This window comes from Crinia signifera, chromosome 9 (genome assembly GCF_055691185.1).
Source record: "Crinia signifera chromosome 9, ASM5569118v1, whole genome shotgun sequence".
NCBI classification, from domain to species: domain Eukaryota; kingdom Metazoa; phylum Chordata; class Amphibia; order Anura; family Myobatrachidae; genus Crinia; species Crinia signifera.
The window spans coordinates 17,017-33,407 of NC_139225.1; the positions used below are offsets into that span (position 1 = coordinate 17,017).

At 45.2% G+C, this 16,391-nt stretch overlaps 1 protein-coding gene across 9 annotated transcripts in view; it reads left to right on the top strand.

Annotated features, from left to right (window-relative positions):
* The first annotated feature begins 5,275 nt into the window (after positions 1-5,275).
* ST6GALNAC6 (ST6 N-acetylgalactosaminide alpha-2,6-sialyltransferase 6) overlaps positions 5,276-16,391 on the top strand; it is a 75,673-nt gene continuing 64,557 nt past the window's right edge. For 3 of the 9 annotated variants that reach the window (XM_083160818.1, XM_083160821.1, XM_083160824.1), the window contains exon 1: positions 5,276-5,439. The gene's annotated coding sequence lies outside the window, so the exon portion shown is untranslated. Of the gene's footprint in view, positions 5,440-5,608; positions 5,818-8,741; positions 8,854-16,391 lie in introns of those variants that run through there. The other 6 variants (XM_083160819.1, XM_083160822.1, XM_083160825.1 and 3 more) reach the window with 4 other exon arrangements.

A 16,391-nucleotide genomic window follows, 5' to 3' on the forward strand; every position in this document is an offset into this window, starting at 1 on the left:
CGACCACCACGTGTATATATTGAAGCGCAATTTTGGGGATTTTGTTGTGCATATATATATATATATATATATATATATATATATATATATATATATATCCACAACCAGTTATATTGCACTCACAGTTCATCCAATTTATATCATGGGGTGCTCCACTCTCCCATAGAAAAACTTCCGTGGTACAAAATCCAAGTAAAAGCAATCCAGAGCACTCACCACTTTTTGTGAATTCAAAGGTTCTTTATTTCTCCATCAGTGCCAATGCCGACGTTTCGGACCTATGGAGGCCCTTACTCATGGCTCTGCTTACACTTCCTGCAACAGACAGCATCTGTCTGTTGCAGGAAGTGTAAGCAGAGCCATGAGTAAGGGCCTCCATTGGTCCGAAACGTCGGCATTGGTACTGATGGAGAAATAAAGAACCTTTGAATTCACAAAAAGTGGTGAGTGCTCTGGATTGCTTTTACTTATATATATATATATATATATATATATATATATATATATATATATACTTTCAAATGCTTCACAATAAAGCAGGGGCACTCACCAATTTTAAACTTAAGTCAGCATATTTTATTGTAAATCCTCAAGCAATAGTCCACGTTTCAACTCTCTAGGGGCCCTTGTCAAGACAGCACACCATAATCATAGGCACATCACTTCTCCTGTATGCTGACTTAAGCAGTTGTTAGTCCCCTTGTCACTCCTTATCTTTATCTCCCCAGCCCCACAGGCTACAGAATAGAGGCTGTGCGCATGCACCTATCTGCAGCCTGAAGGGCTGGGGACATAGCCAGCAGCTCAGAGAGCCATTAGCCATACCCCCAAAGCAGCTCAGAGAGCCACTAGCCATGCCCCCACAGTGGTGACAATGGGGCGTGACCTCATTGAAATAGACCATGCCCTATCGCTAGGCCACTCCCCCAAAAACAGATCCCTCCTCCCCCATTAGGGCTGCTTTAAGATATTTCCCGGGCTGGATTTAATTCCCAATCCGCCCCTGTATATGAATATCAATAGTAATGTTGAACCCCCTTTAACATGCCGAAAGATTACCAGAGACAAGTCCATGAGGGCGTCAACAGGTCATAGCTGAGCAAGCTGTTCGGCAAAATGACCTGTTGGCGCGACAAAATGACCTCCTCCTCCGCCATAACGAGCTTGTGGTGGAGCTAATCTCCAGCAATAGGGCCCTATTGTCTGTGGCTTCTGCTGGTAATCCACCATCAGCACTCCCTGCTGCCGGAAGGGGAAGAGCCACACCCCCTTCCACAGCAGCTGATCCCCCCAACCCACCAGCACAACGTGGTAGGAGAGCTGCTGTAGGCCGTAAATAATTTTATTGTGGCATCCGTATTAATCTCCACCATTATGTCATCCCAAATTTTTTCTTTTGCTGTGTGTATCAGCTTCGGGTGTGCAATGTCTATCCAATCCCGTGCAAAGGGTCCCCACATTTCATGTCCGTTCTCTTGGAATAATTGGCTTTGTTCCCCTGTTGCCCCTGTCTGGTTCAATTACTGGCTGATGGGCTCGAAGTGTTGTTGTTATACATCTCTTGTGAAGCCACCAGTGTTCCTAATAATTCTGCTGTGGCAATTTTTTTATTTAATTTCACATTGTATGTTTTGTTTCATATATGTTTCCATGTGCCAAATAACATGGTGTAACAAAATGTAAAAATTAAAATGATTTGTTTATTAAAGCTACATTTTTGTAAACGTATGTGCTGTTTCACATTAATGTAATCGCCAGATTTACATATAGATTTGGGTAACACAGTTCTGTCCATTGAGTGCAGTGTAAATGTGGGCCAGATACCAACAATAAAGTAAATGTGTTTGCACCATACAGTATATTCAACTATTTTGTATTGCCTCATTTAGCCAGCAATGACTTAGTGGTTCCAATTGAACCTGTGGAATGTGTTTCATTAATCACTGATGAACAGAGGACTGGATTGTATTGTGCTCAGCTGCGAGTATTTAAGGTGCGGGCGTACTAATTGGGCGATCCAAATGCCTAGCGCATGAACCATTGCCTTCTGAGAAGTGAAAGCTGCTTGTTGTCACCGAAGATTTCTGCCGTGTTGGTCCGCTTGCGCTCGGTGTCTGGTCTGAATGCACGCCTACCACTGTTTGTGCACTCCCACGTGTACGCCCACATTTATGCCCAGTATCGCCCGCTTTGAAACCGCGCCCTTATACACGCTCACATGACGCCCATATTACGCCCATATTTCCCGAGAGTGTTCGGTGGGCATTTTTAGACTGTATTGTTGGGAACGAGTGCGGAGACACTGCGTTGCACATGCGCATTGCGTTGCTTAACGTCCGGTTCTGCCTGCGTTTTTAGACGGCACTCCCAGAAAACTCAGAGGTGCTGCCTACAAACACCCCTTGGTTGTTAATCACCTTGGGAACAGAATGCAATGGCTAGCCATCAACTGGCTTAATTCGCAAGGGGACCCTGTGCATGCGCATAGCATACCGTCATTCAGCAGGGCCACAAATTTTCGAAGCCACCAGCCAGCCAAATGAATAGTTGAGTACTGAGGTGGAGGAAGGGTTCTTATGGTGGATGCTGCCAGATTTACCAGTATCTGGAATGCAAAAATGTCTGTAACCCATTGTAGCAATGGGGCTAATTACTGCATAGCTGGCTGGGCAGAGGGCTCTACCGTAACCCTGCTTTGGACGAGTATGGATTATATGATCGACCATAAGTTGGTCCACAGTCATTAGGTCGACATGGGTCTAGGTGGACATGGGACAAGATTGACAAGTGGACACAAGCATTAGGTCGACATGGGCAAGTTTTTTTACCCGAATGTTGACACAGTCGGCATGGACACTGAAACGTAGCATCGCGTCCCTCCGCATGGCTCACTGTGCTTGCCATGCTTCGGGCACGGCACTATTTTATTCTCCCACCGTGCCATAGTGGATGGTAGGGCATGAAATACCGCCTGTTGGCACATGTCCGCTCAAAAAACAGTGAAAAACCCTATGGAGACCTTTTGACTGTCGACCTTGCCTAATTCGTCCTAATGCTTGTGTCGACCTGATGACCTGTCGACCTTTCAGCATGTTGACCTAATGGTGTCAACCTAATGACTGTTGACCAACTTATGGTCATCCAACTGACCGTATCCCCTTTGGACGGTTAGTCTGGCTGACCGTGTATGCACAGACCCCCTGGCAGCCAGGAGAGCACATCACAGGGATGAGTTCTTTTCTGAGCCCTTTTCCCTGGGTATGCTCAACGATAGATGGCACCTCTGGGTAGGGATGAACTTTAGAAGCCCACAATCAAATGATGGCTGGGCTTCTGCCATCAAATCTTTCGATGCAATGATAATTGACCATTGCTTCAAAATAATTAGAAAAAAGAAAGTAATATGATTTGTGCATGTGTAGAAGCACTGCAACATGGCTGGCCGAAGGGCGGGACCAGAGGCGGGCTGGGCCGGGGGGGGGGCAGGGTGCCATGTGCCCCCCAGGCCGCTCTAACATGAGTGCTGTGGGCCACGGCCGCGGCCGCCTTACCTATTTCTCCACTGTCTGCGGCCATGTTCCTGTAGGCTTTTAAAATATGCCTGCGGCTACAGGAACATGGCCACCGGCCTCCACGGCTACCTGTTCCCTCTGACGCCCGGCACTGCAGTGACAGACGCTGGGTGAGTGGACATCATGATGATGCCGCCCGCCCATGCGTCTGTAGAGAACGGAAGTACTGTAGGAGGCGCTGAAGCAGGCAGGCTGGACGGGGCATCGGGGGCAGTGTGGCTGCAGCAAGCAGTGTACAAAACCTGGAAGACCCAGCAGGAGGACAGACAGAAACAGTAAGTGACTGAGGATCAAACTCACAAATAAAAAAAATATTTCTTCTGTTTTCTGAGGTGTCCCCTGCCCCTGTATAATAATAATAATAATAATGCCATGACACCACAGGCTGCTCCCCTTGTATAATAAAAGTAATGCCATGACACCACAGGCTGCTCCCCCTGTATAATATAAAAGTAATGCCATAACACCACAGGCTGCTCCCTCTGTATAATAATAATGCCATGACACCACAGGCTGCTCCCCCTGTATAATATAATAATAGTAATGCAATGACACAAATTATTATACAGGGGGAGCAGCCTGTGGCATCATGGCATTATTATTATACAGAGGGAGCAGCCTGTGGTGTCATGGCATTACTTTTATATTATACAGGGGGAGCAGCCTGTGGTGTCATGGCATTACTTTTCTTATACAGGGAGAGCGGCCTGTAATGTCACGGCATGATTATTATACAGGGGAGCAGCCTGTGGTGTCCTGTCTTTTACGCAAGGGTGCAGCCTGTGGTGCTGTGTTCTTTATGCAGGAGAGCAGCCTGTGGGGTCCTGTTCTTTATTTATGCAGGAGATTAGCCTGTGGTGTCCAGACCAATGCGCTACTTATGGGCTACTTATGTGCTACTTATGGGCCAGTGTTCTGGACTTGCCCCCAGGCTAAAATTTGCCAGCCAGCCCCTGGGCGGGACCATCGTATCACTATAAAATGTTTACAATTTGATGGTGGCGCCATTGAATGGTAAAAGTACTACTATGAAAACCAAATCATCAATGATTAAGAAACATTGCGATGCGATGTCCATCCCTACCTCTGGGTTTGCATATTGCAGGGCAATCATGGGAAGTTAGATCCCGCCCAGATCACTGTGAATCCACAATAAATAATCAAACATTTTCCGTATCTCTCTAGTTGTTGCTGAACTACATGTCCCAGAGATGAGCAACAGGCTGTCAAGAAGCAGATGAGCCAGCAATCCAGCATGCACCTACTGTACCAGCATACGTACAGTAGGTTCACAGTGACTGGTTAGCCCTTTTTATAAATGATGCTTTTCTTTAATGCCAAACCTAATAAGAACAGGCATAGCATCAGCAGCACAAGTGAATGATGTACAGTACAATTATGGAGTATGGACACGCTAGCTAATCCCTCTGCCCTACATGCCACAATCACCCAGATAGCAGATATTCCTGGGGAGAGCTGTGCAGCAGTTTGTGTGTGCCAGTATTGAGATCCAGTGAGCTGTATATATATATATATATATATATATATATATATATATATATATATATATATATGTCACATTTATCTGTAGAACACCACTTGCTCCTATACATTTACTAGCTGATGGGAGGAAGTATTGACAAATGAACCCAGCACATACAGATACTGATGGCAGGCACTAGGACCTAGCACTGTCATATTGCTGGCTGCTGTCACTGCTCCCAATGTACAGTAGCAGCTGCAGATTGTGTGTGATCTGCAGAGAGAGTGAGACCCTCACCCTTATCCACACAGGGAGACCCTGCTCACATCAAAGCAATGAGACATCAGACTGACCCACTGTGAGACACCAGCTGCACAGGAGGAAGTAAGTGACAGACCCTGAAATTACCTTTCTTCTGGGTCACTTTGGGTGGGCAGCAAATTCCAAACCACCCCCAGGATGGGAGAGTCATGTCAGAGAGCCACTGAGACTAGTGTTAGGATGACCTGGGAGCTGGTGAGACAGGGGGGTTTGATAGAAGGAGTGGATGCAGGAAGGAGAGACCTCCCCCCTAGTACAGAGATATCCCCAGCATATGGGCCAGTCAGTGGCAGCAAATTGCACAGAGATGTATCTAGGGATAGTGGGCTGGATTTGGGATGAGAGTGTTTGGAAGACAGAGGAAGGACAGCAGCAGGGAAACAATACCCTGACCTCAGAGACCAGGCCTGGGACCATTATGCAGAGGAAACATCTTAGCCGGTGAGTGCAGCATGGCAGGGACAGGATGCCAACTGCCCTTCTTACCCCCTGGCACTGTCTTCTGTATACTGTGAGTGGGCACTAAGGGTTCATATGTAATGGTCCTTGTAGCAGCATTTGCTGGCCGGTGGCCGGGATGATGTTTTGCTCTGATTTTAGTCCAGTATGTTGGTCTGAGGCTCTGGCCGGTGATATCTGTGATGGTATATAATGCATTGTAATGATCTGTAACTGCAGGCGGTGTGTGGGATGCCGGAGGGTATATACATCTGTATATTCATATGTGGTGTTATGTAAGGTTGTAGCTAGCTCAGCCACTGATTCATATATATAGAATCATATATCAGTGTGGGTAATCTGGGGAAGTAGATCACCCTGGGATACCCCTCCGTTATATTGCTTATGGGGTCAGGGATACATTTCTGACATGATGGAGGGACATCGGGAGGGGATAATCTGGAGGAGCCAATGGAGTGGGCTCATGCTGCCTCTGCAAATCTACACCAGAGAAAAAGTCGAGGCATTTCATAAGTGACCTGCATTCACTGAGTTTGCCTGGAGTAGGAGGAGTTAGCAGGTAGCAGGCATCAGCAGGCCTGGGATCTGTACTGCAGGACAGGGGTGACCTAACTACATGGGTGTCTTCAGCTGGGCACAGGGAGGGGTGACCTAGTTACAGAAGTGACCGCAGCCGGGCATAACCGCTCATGTAGTGGCAGAACTGCATAGATGCCCACATCTGTGCAGAGGGATGAAGAGACTGAACTACATGAGCGCCCACAACTGGGCACAGGTGATCGAACTACTTGGATGCCCATTACCGGGCACAGGGATAGAGTGACTGAACTACATAGATGCCCGCATCTGTGCAGAGGGGTGCGGTGACTGAGCTACATGTGTGCCCACAACTGGGCACAGGTGATCGAACTACTTGGATGCCCATTACCGGGCACAGGGATAGAGTGACTGAACTACATAGATGCCCACTTCTGTGCAGAGGGGTGCGGTGACTGAGCTACATGTGTGCCCACAGCTGGGCACAGAGATGTGGTGACCAAACTACATGGGTACAGGACACAGGGAGGGAGTTTACAATCGCTGCTTGTGTTTTGGCTGTGCCCTATAGAGAGGTATTGTTGACACAGATTAGATCAACAGGTACAAAATGTCAACATGCCCATTAGATTCATAGGAAAAATGTCAACTGTGTTTAGGGTCGACAGGTGCAAAAGGTTGATAACAGCATTTTTTTATTTTCCTTTGTAATAGCGGACTACGATTGGGAATAGTAACCAGTGGCGAGTGCAGTGGGGCACCATGCCTTCGCTCAACATTTGACCTTTTTGTCTTGTAGTCTCAATATACCTTTTGACCATAAAATCTGTCGATCATTTACATGTTAACCTAACTACCATGTCGACAGTGATCATGGTGTGCTTACATCTCCAATGTGGGTGCACAGCGGATGACCTGTTCTGTGCATTTGCAGAATGGGTCCTGCGTGATCGCACCCAGTGCCCTCTAAGCCACAGCCCGTGTTTGGGGGCAAGGGGCAGATTACCGAGTGTTTGCAGCATAGTAAGCAGGTAGCCACTGCCCCATTTTCCTGCCAAATACCACATTTTAAGGGGATTTGCAGGGCTGCGAACAGATGTGTCCGTTCTGAAGAGAAATCATTCGATGTTTGCTTACCATCGAATGATTTCTCCTCCTCTCCCTGTTGCTCACAGCTGCCGAGTAGCTCAGGACTCACTCGGTGGCTGCGGGGAAAGCGGCGGCTTCCAGGCAGGCACCAATGTCAATGCTACCCCTAGCAAGCAAAAGTATACCTACATTTTGCCTGGGCACTCCCAGGGTTTCATTGGGCACGTCCATGAAATGCTGGGAATCCACCCCAACACTCACAGCTGGTGCATTGTGTAAAATGTGCATGAGCAGTCCCCAAACCATCAGAAAGGGGACAAATTTGGACCTGTGAAAAACAAGTCTGAATCGGCCCGCTGGTCTTCATTGGGAGAACTCTATAATGGCTATAACCAGTGGGCAGTTTATTATCATTTCCTTAGTGTAACATATACACTTTAGAGCAGTGATAGACAAAGGATACCCCTAGGGCAGTGGTTCCCAAACTGTGTGCCGTGGCTCCCTGGGGTGCCTCGGGACACTTGCAGGGGTGCCCCGGGTTGGTTGTCCAGGACCAATTCAAATTATTTATGATCAATTATTTCGGGACAAAACCAGTGCTGGTGGCTGCCAATCATAAAATGTGTAGAATCAGAACCAAATCCTGCCCTTTACCACATAACTGAGCCTAAGAAGTACATATAAACACCATCTACTTCATTTGATATATATTTTTGGGGGCCTAGGGGTGCCGTGGAAAAATTCTGATACTCTAGGGTGCCGTAATTAGAAAAAGATTGGGAATCCCTCCCTAGGGCCATGTGCGGACCTCTGTGCTTTCACCTGCAGCCTCCCTCTTTATTGTCTGTTACTACTAGTGTAAAATGCTGGCCAGTTACAGCAGATACTTGTCTCTTTCTATCTTTAAAAGTATTGTATTGTTTTTGCTTTATACTAGGATTAAGGATAATGTGTGGCCCTAGATGGCCATCCATGCGGCCCCCAAGGTCTGTCACTGGGATACTGGGACACTGGGTTCTACTTCTCATTTATTTAGCACCTTCTACAAATTAATAGATAGAATCAGATTGGTTGCTATGGGCAACATCCCACCTTCAATAGAACTCCCATCTTAGTAAATTATCTTGTCCCTTAATCAGCAGCACTGTGCAAGTTAGATATCTGCTTCCTGCTCCCTTCCTCTCTGTTCCCCTGTCACCCTCCCAGATCCCCCTTGTCTATTTGGTGGGAGGATGGAGAGTCTGAGCATTCTGATTCTGTTTCCATAGAAACACATTCAGCTTCTGTTAACTCAGTACGGGGCTCTTGCAATACAATAAGGAGGTGCAGGGTTAGAAGACATAATTAAAGATCGGAACTCATCAATGCATTGCAGAATTGGGGTAGAACATGGTAAGTAGGCACAGGCTGACCTATAGGTTGGTAAGGGTAAATACCTCTTTGTGCTGGTGTGATCTAGGGAATATATACAATTGTACATGATTCTTTCACAGGCTGGCACTGACAGTACAGAGGATTATATCAGCCTACATGCCAGCATTGCTGCTATGTATCATCCACTGATTTCATAGTACACAGACGGAATGCTGTCATTTACTGGCCTCACTTTCAAGATAGATATATACAGTATCTCTCTCTCTCTCTATATATATATAGATATCTAAATATATATATATATATATATCTATATATAGATATATATATATATATATATATATATATATATATATATATATATATAAATATACGGCAGGTTTTCACATGAGGATAATGTGGAAAATCCAGACCAGGTTTTAGAGCAGCAGCAGCAGGAAAATTAGATCCAGTCCAGGTTTCCTAACTGATGTGATCAGGGTTGGTCTGATTACCAGCACCTGTGGCTTTCTGATATAAGTGTTTCCAGTGCAGGAGGTCGGTGTACCTGGTGGAATAGCAGCCCAGGTAATAGGCGGCATGTGGGCTACTGTAGGGACCACTGGAATATACTGTGGAGTTTATACTATGCTGAGACAGGTGTGGTACAGGGGTCCGACAGTCGAGATCCCGACAGTCATTAGCTCGACGTCGGGATCCCGACTGGTCGGACCCAGACAGCATGGTGAGCGCAACTAAGACCCTTGCGGGCTCACTGTGCTCGCCACCTATTCTATTCTCCTTCTATGGGGGTCTTGGACCCCCACGAGGGAAAACAGCAGGTGGCCTTCGGGAACCCGGCTGTCGGTGTTTTGACAGTCGTGATCCCGACGTCGGGTAAATGCCTGTCGGGATCCTGACTGTCAGGACCCGGTCCGGCACCCGCTGAGACACCTGTATGCTGCAAAGCTGTAACCATTCTTTCCTATGCTGTTTACCTGGTATGCTGTTATCTGCTTCAAAACAGAGAACAGGACTTTATATATTTTTTTTGTATATTCTGTTTTTATTGAAATTATAGCACATAATAAAATGACAGCAAGTTATTATTATTATAATTTTATTTATAAGGCGCCACAAGTGTTTCGCAGCGCCGTACAAAGGAACAATACAGGGAGACAAAGCTTGGCATAACATTGAATAATTAACAAAAATACAGTACAAATAAAGAGCGCCACAGGTCAATACACATTACAGCTTAAATGTAAGTAGTGAGGACCCAATCAACATACAACTAGAGGCTTGTGGCCAATGATGGAGATTAGTTTGCAGACGAAGATGGTCACTGAGTGTTGGAGTATAGGAGAGCTGTGAGTGACATGTGAATAGAAGTGGGATCTGACAACAGGAGGGAAGAGGGCCCTGCTCGGAGGAGCTTACAATCTAGTAGGAAGGGGAGACAGACAGATTACAAGAGGTGCACGCAAGTGGGTGGTGGCTAGATAGCAGGATGTAAACAGGCAAGGGGTTCTCCGACCGTTAAGTTTGTTAACATATTGCAGAAACAACAACATTCTGAGCATACATTAAATATTTTTGATTAAACTTTATTTTTTTTGTGTTGTCATTTGAAACGAGGGGAGGGGGAAGAGTGGGGAAGAAAGGGGGGAGAGGGGGTGGGAGGGACCACGGAGTACTTTGCGGGGAGTAAGATATAGAGAGCTCTGGGCTTTACATTGGTTGTTGGGCCAAGGTCGGGGTAGCTTTGGATATGTATATCTTATAATGGTCTGATTCCTTGTATGTGAGCCAGGGGAGCCAGGTCTCGGAGAATTCAGATGTCCTATATTTTGCCGAAAGCAGTATATCTTCCATAAACATATAGTGATCTATTCTAGAAAACCATGTTTTGATCGAGGGAGGAAGCGGGGATTTCCAGAGCTTGGGTATAGAAGCACGAGCCGCGTTACCCAGGTGACTAATCAGGGATTTTTTGAATTGGGAGATTGGAATGGTAGAATGGTTCAGTAGCCAGAATGCTGGATCTGAGGGGACGGGACAGGACAGCATGGTCCGAGAGGTCGAAATTACCTCTTTCCAGAACGGACGAATGACGGGGCATTCCCACCAGATGTGTAACGGCGTGCCCCTAGAGTTAAGGCATCGCCAACATCTATCTGAAAGGGAGGGGAACATTGCGTGGAGCGTGTTGGGGCATCTGTACCAGCGCATTAAAATTTTGTATTGGGTTTCTCTGATTGGCACACATACAGAGCTCTTCCCGGTTTTTATAAATATGTTTTCCCAGTTTTTCTTTGTTAGTGTCAGGTCTAATTCCCTTTCCCATGCTTGCGTGTAAGAAGGGAGGGATTGGGAGTTATTATTTAAGAGTAGTTTATAAAGAGTGGATGTTATATGAGTGGGGTTCCCTGTTGTAATGCATAGTTTTTCAAATGGTGGGAGTTCTTGGGAAGCTAGTGAAAGCATGGTCCCCGAGCCTATGAAGTGGCGCACCTGTAGGTACTTCCAGAAGTCAGATGATGGGATGTTCCATTTATCCCTAATTTCTGAAAATTATTTGGTTTTAGAGGAATTTACCATTTGGCCCGCTCTGAAAAGACCCTCAGAGGCCCACTTATGAAAGTGTTGTAGGTGGAGGCCTGGTATGAAATCAGGGTTTGCCAAAAAAGAGTTTAAGGGACCAGTTTCAGATATGGGGAGTTTTCTCAGGTGTTTCCAAACTGAAAGGGTGGGGGATATTGTTGGATGGGGTAGGTTGGGTTTGGGTAACCTGGGCAACCAAGTTAATATCTCAGGGAATTGTTGTAGGCATACACCCTCCAGTTCCACCCACTGTTTGGAAGTTCTATTTCTAGTCCAGTCTAAAATCCTGGTAAGGACGATCGCCTGGTAGTATAATTTTATGTCATACTGTTGGATTGTGCGGACACAATTGCGGGTCAAGCGCTAGGGGAAAGGGTAAGGACAGACTTGGGAACACGAACAGTTTGTGGGGAGGGGTAGGGTTATTGGGGCTGATGCACACACGGGTGATCAGCTTTGCAGAGAGAATGCAAGAAAGAGGTAGAAGTGTAAAGAGAAAATAAATAAATATATAAAACTAAAAAATGAAAAAAATGAAGAAATGAGAAAAATAAAATAAAAGAATATAAATAAAGAATTAAAAAAAGTATAAATGAAAAATAAATAAATAAATAAAAGTAATAAATAAATAAAAATAAAAATAATGTAAATGAATAAAATCAATGACCAATATGTTTACACACTTTTGTGTTAAGGTGGGAGCAACGCAGTCTTAGGAGAAGCTAGCCCTATCTTACCCTGATATTCTTCTTGAAGTTAGCAGCATTTGTTTGTAGCTGTGGGACTTCGCGGCCGGGTGCTGTGACGTCACCCGCCGGCTCCGACTTCTGTGTCAGATTTGCGGCAGCGTTCTTCTGGGTGGCTGGGGCAGCTTTGTTCTCCTCTCCTGGTGCTCTTTAAAGTAACCAACGCGTTTCACACCGCATGGGTGCTTTTTCAAGGATAAATAAAACTTGTTTTTTTTTCTCTTTATATAGGAGAAACTTTATTGAATAAACGGAAGTTAAAAACCGGAAGTTGGTGTTCTTCCAGCGGGAACCTCATGGCTTTTTTGTAGCCTAATGTTATTTGTGAGGTTTATTTGGGCAAATGTTTTAAGATTTTTCACGTATTTGAGATTCCCGCTCTCCCGTATTTCCCCGCGCTCGTACCCTGACTGTCGAGTATGAGCGTGGGGAAATACGGGAGAGCGGGCATCTCAAATACGTGAAAAATCTTAAAACATTTGCCCAAATAAACCTCACAAATAACATTAGGCTACAAAAAAGCCATGAGGTTCCCGCTGGAAGAACACCAACTTCCGGTTTTTAACTTCCGTTTATTCAATAAAGTTTCTCCTATATAAAGAGAAAAAAAAAAAGTTTTATTTATCCTTGAAAAAGCACCCATGCGGTGTGAAACGCGTTGGTTACTTTAAAGAGCACCAGGAGAGGAGAACAAAGCTGCCCCAGCCACCCAGAAGAACGCTGCCGCAAATCTGACACAGAAGTCGGAGCCGGCGGGTGACGTCACAGCACCCGGCCGCGAAGTCCCGCAGCTACAAACAAACGCTGCTAACTTCAAGAAGAATATCAGGGTAAGATAGGGCTAGCTTCTCCTAAGACTGCGTTGCTCCCACCTTAACACAAAAGTGTGTAAACATATTGGTCATTGATTTTATTCATTTACATTATTTTTATTTTTATTTATTTATTACTTGTATTTATTTATTTTTCATTTATACTTTTTTTTTTATTCTTTATTTATATTCTTTTATTTTATTTCTCTCATTTCTTCATTTTTTTCATTTTTTAGTTTTATTTATTTATTTATTTTCTCTTTACACTTCTACCTCTTTCTTGCATTCTCTCTGCAAAGCTGATCACCCGTGTGTGCATCAGCCCCAATAACCCTACCCCTCCCCACAAACTGTTCGTGTTCCCAAGTCTGTCCTTACCCTTTCGCCTAGCGCTTGACCCGCAATTGTGTCCGCACAATCCAACAGTATATCTAATCTTTATATCAAGCTGCTCCCCCTCAGCGCATATCCTACTTGAAGGGTTATTCCTTCACCCCCTCCATAATTTTATGTCAGGCAATTGAAAGCCACCTTGATTTGATGGCCTGATCAGGGTGGAATGTTTAATTCTTGGTCGCTTACGGGACCAGACAAATTGTTGGATTAGGATTTTAACAGTGCGGAACCAAGATTCTGGAATGTCAATCGGGAGGGCCTGGAGGGTGTATAGCAGTTTAGGGAGCGTATTCATTTTTACCACGTTCATCCTACCTATCCACGAAAGTTGTTTGTGGTGCCATTTGCTATAGTCGTAGCGGAGTGTTTGAATTAACGGATGGAAGTTTAGGGAGAAGAGTTGAGACAGGTCCCTGGGGATTTTTATTCCTAGATAAGTTATATATGTGTTACTCCAGGAAAAAGGGAAAGAGCTTTTGAGGTCTGTTGCAATGTGGGGAGGAGTGGAAATGTGAAGAGCACATGATTTAGTAATTTTAAAATGAGAGAGACGGCCAAACGTCTCCAGCTCGTGCACCAAATGTGGGAGGGATGTGGTTGGGTTTGTCAGTATTGCCAGGAGATCATCCGCGAACATTGCCAATTTATAATTCTCATCTCCCACCCTGATACCCGAGATATTGGGATTGGCGCGAATTGCCCTAGCTAGGGCCTCGATGCACAGCACAAAGATCAGGGGTGACAATGGGCACCCCTGTCTCGTACCATTGTTTATGGGAAAGGAGGCTGATAGGACTTTAGCAGTGGGGGAGTTGTATACAGTGTTCCCTCTAAGCTGTGCGCGTGTGCGCGCGCACACAACTCGCCGAGCCCGCGCACAGACATTACAACTGAGCGCACAAAGGTTAAAATCTTGTTTTAGTGTGCCACGAGTTTAATAAGGTTGAAAATCACTGATATAGTCTATATGTGTGGTGTGTGAAGTCTGTAAACATTCAAATTGCTTTATTAACTCAACAGAACTCGAAACCTAGGCCTGTATACGTTATGTGACGCACAAAAATGTACATTTCCTTCCAAAGTGCACAGCCAATATCTTTTTCTGCACAAAGCCTTCGTAAAATTAGAGGGAACATTGGTTGTATAGGGCCAGTATCCTGTGCAAGGCTATGGGTCCCAGGCCGACATGCTCCAGAACAGACCGCATAACCCCCCAATCGACTCTATCGAAAGCCTTTTCGGCGTCTGTAGATAAGAGGATTGTAGGGATTCGGTTGCTTGTTGCTAAATGGATAAGGCTCAAGATTTTAGGGGTTTTGTTCTTAGCCTCTCGGCCAGAGACAAAACCGACCTGGTTATTGTGTATCAGTGTGGGCAGTAGCTTATTGAGCCTATTAGCCATTAGTTTGGCGAAAAGCTTAAGGTCGACATTTAATAGGGAAATCGGCCTATAGCTGGAGCATGCCGCCGGGTCCTTTCCTGGCTTGGGTAGGACAGTGACGTGGGCCTCGAGTGATTGAGGAGGGAGAGGGGAACTTTTAGAGATGGAGTAAAAGGCTGAAAGGAGAATAGGTGAAAGTTTATCTTTGAACATCTTATAGTAGGCGATAGTGAACCCGTCCGGGCTCGAGCTTTTACCCGTGGGGCTAGAGGAAATAGCGCTATCTAATTCAAGTTGGGTAAAGCGCATTTCAAGAGCTTTTTTGTCACTTTCGGAGATGGTCGGGAAGGAAACTTTATTTAAATATGATTTTATCTGTTGTGTAGAAGGGGATTCATCAGGATCTGTATTAGGGTGTCTCAAGTTATATAAGGTGGAATAGTAGCTGTGGAAACAAGAAGCTATCGCCGGGGTTTGGAAACACATGGTTCCAGAGGGGCTCTTCATAGAGCCCACAAAGGAGACCGACTTTTGAGCTCGAAGGGCGTTAGCCAATAGGCGACCTGGTTTGTTTCCCCATTGATAGTATTTGCCTCTACATTTACGTATAGAATGTTTTACGCGATATGATACAAGTCTATTCAGTCGGTCTCGTGCCTCTGTAAGCTCCACCGAGGGTGGGCCCGTTATCGAGGACTTATGTTGGGTCTCGAGAGAATGTATATTTTCTAAAAGCTTAGAAATTTGAGCTGATTTTTGTTTCTTAATATAAGATCCCAGCTGAATAAACTTGCCCCTGAGAACACATTTATGTGCCTCCCATATCGCCAGCTTAGAGACATCATCAGTTATGTTAGAGTCAATATAGTCCTGAATGGTCTTTTCTATCTCACTTCTGCAGTATAGGTCTTGTAGGAGAGATTCATTTAATCTCCATGACCATTGGCCTTTGGCTCTGGGGAAGATTTTTAGTGTTAAGGAGATCGGAGCGTGATCTGACCATGTGATCGAACCAATTGATGTTTGAATTATAGAAGGAAGGTGGTGGTGGCTAATGAACAGATAACCTAATTGAGTGTAGACCTGGTGCGGGTGTGAATAGAAGGAGTAGTCTCGGTCAGAAGGGTGAAAAGCCCTCCAAGAGTCTGCTAACTGGAGGTCATGGAAAACCTTTCTAACCTGGCGATGTTTTATATTGGAGTACCAAGGTGTTGAGTTTGATGAATCTATATGCGGATTCATGGCCCAGTTAAGGTCACCCCCACAGATACAGTCCCCTTTAACAGAGGTTCGAGAGGCAGTAGGTGACGCATAAAAAAGGAAGGTTGATCTTGATTAGGGGCGTATATCGCAAAAGTATATTGTTGATTGAAAATCGAGCAATTTATAAGGAGCATTCTGCCAGGTATTACCTTGTGGGATATAATGTCAGTGACATGTAGCCTGGAAGAAAATAATATGGCTACACCTTTGGATTTGCTATCTGGGGTATTGTTGTAGTAAGCAATAGGAAAGCGTTTGTTGGTTAAGGAAGGGGTTCGGGCACTGATTTTAAAATGGGTCTCTTGCATTAAGGCTATATCATCCCTTTCTATCCAAAGGGTTCTAAGAAGAGTGGAGCGTTTCTCGGGTAGGTTC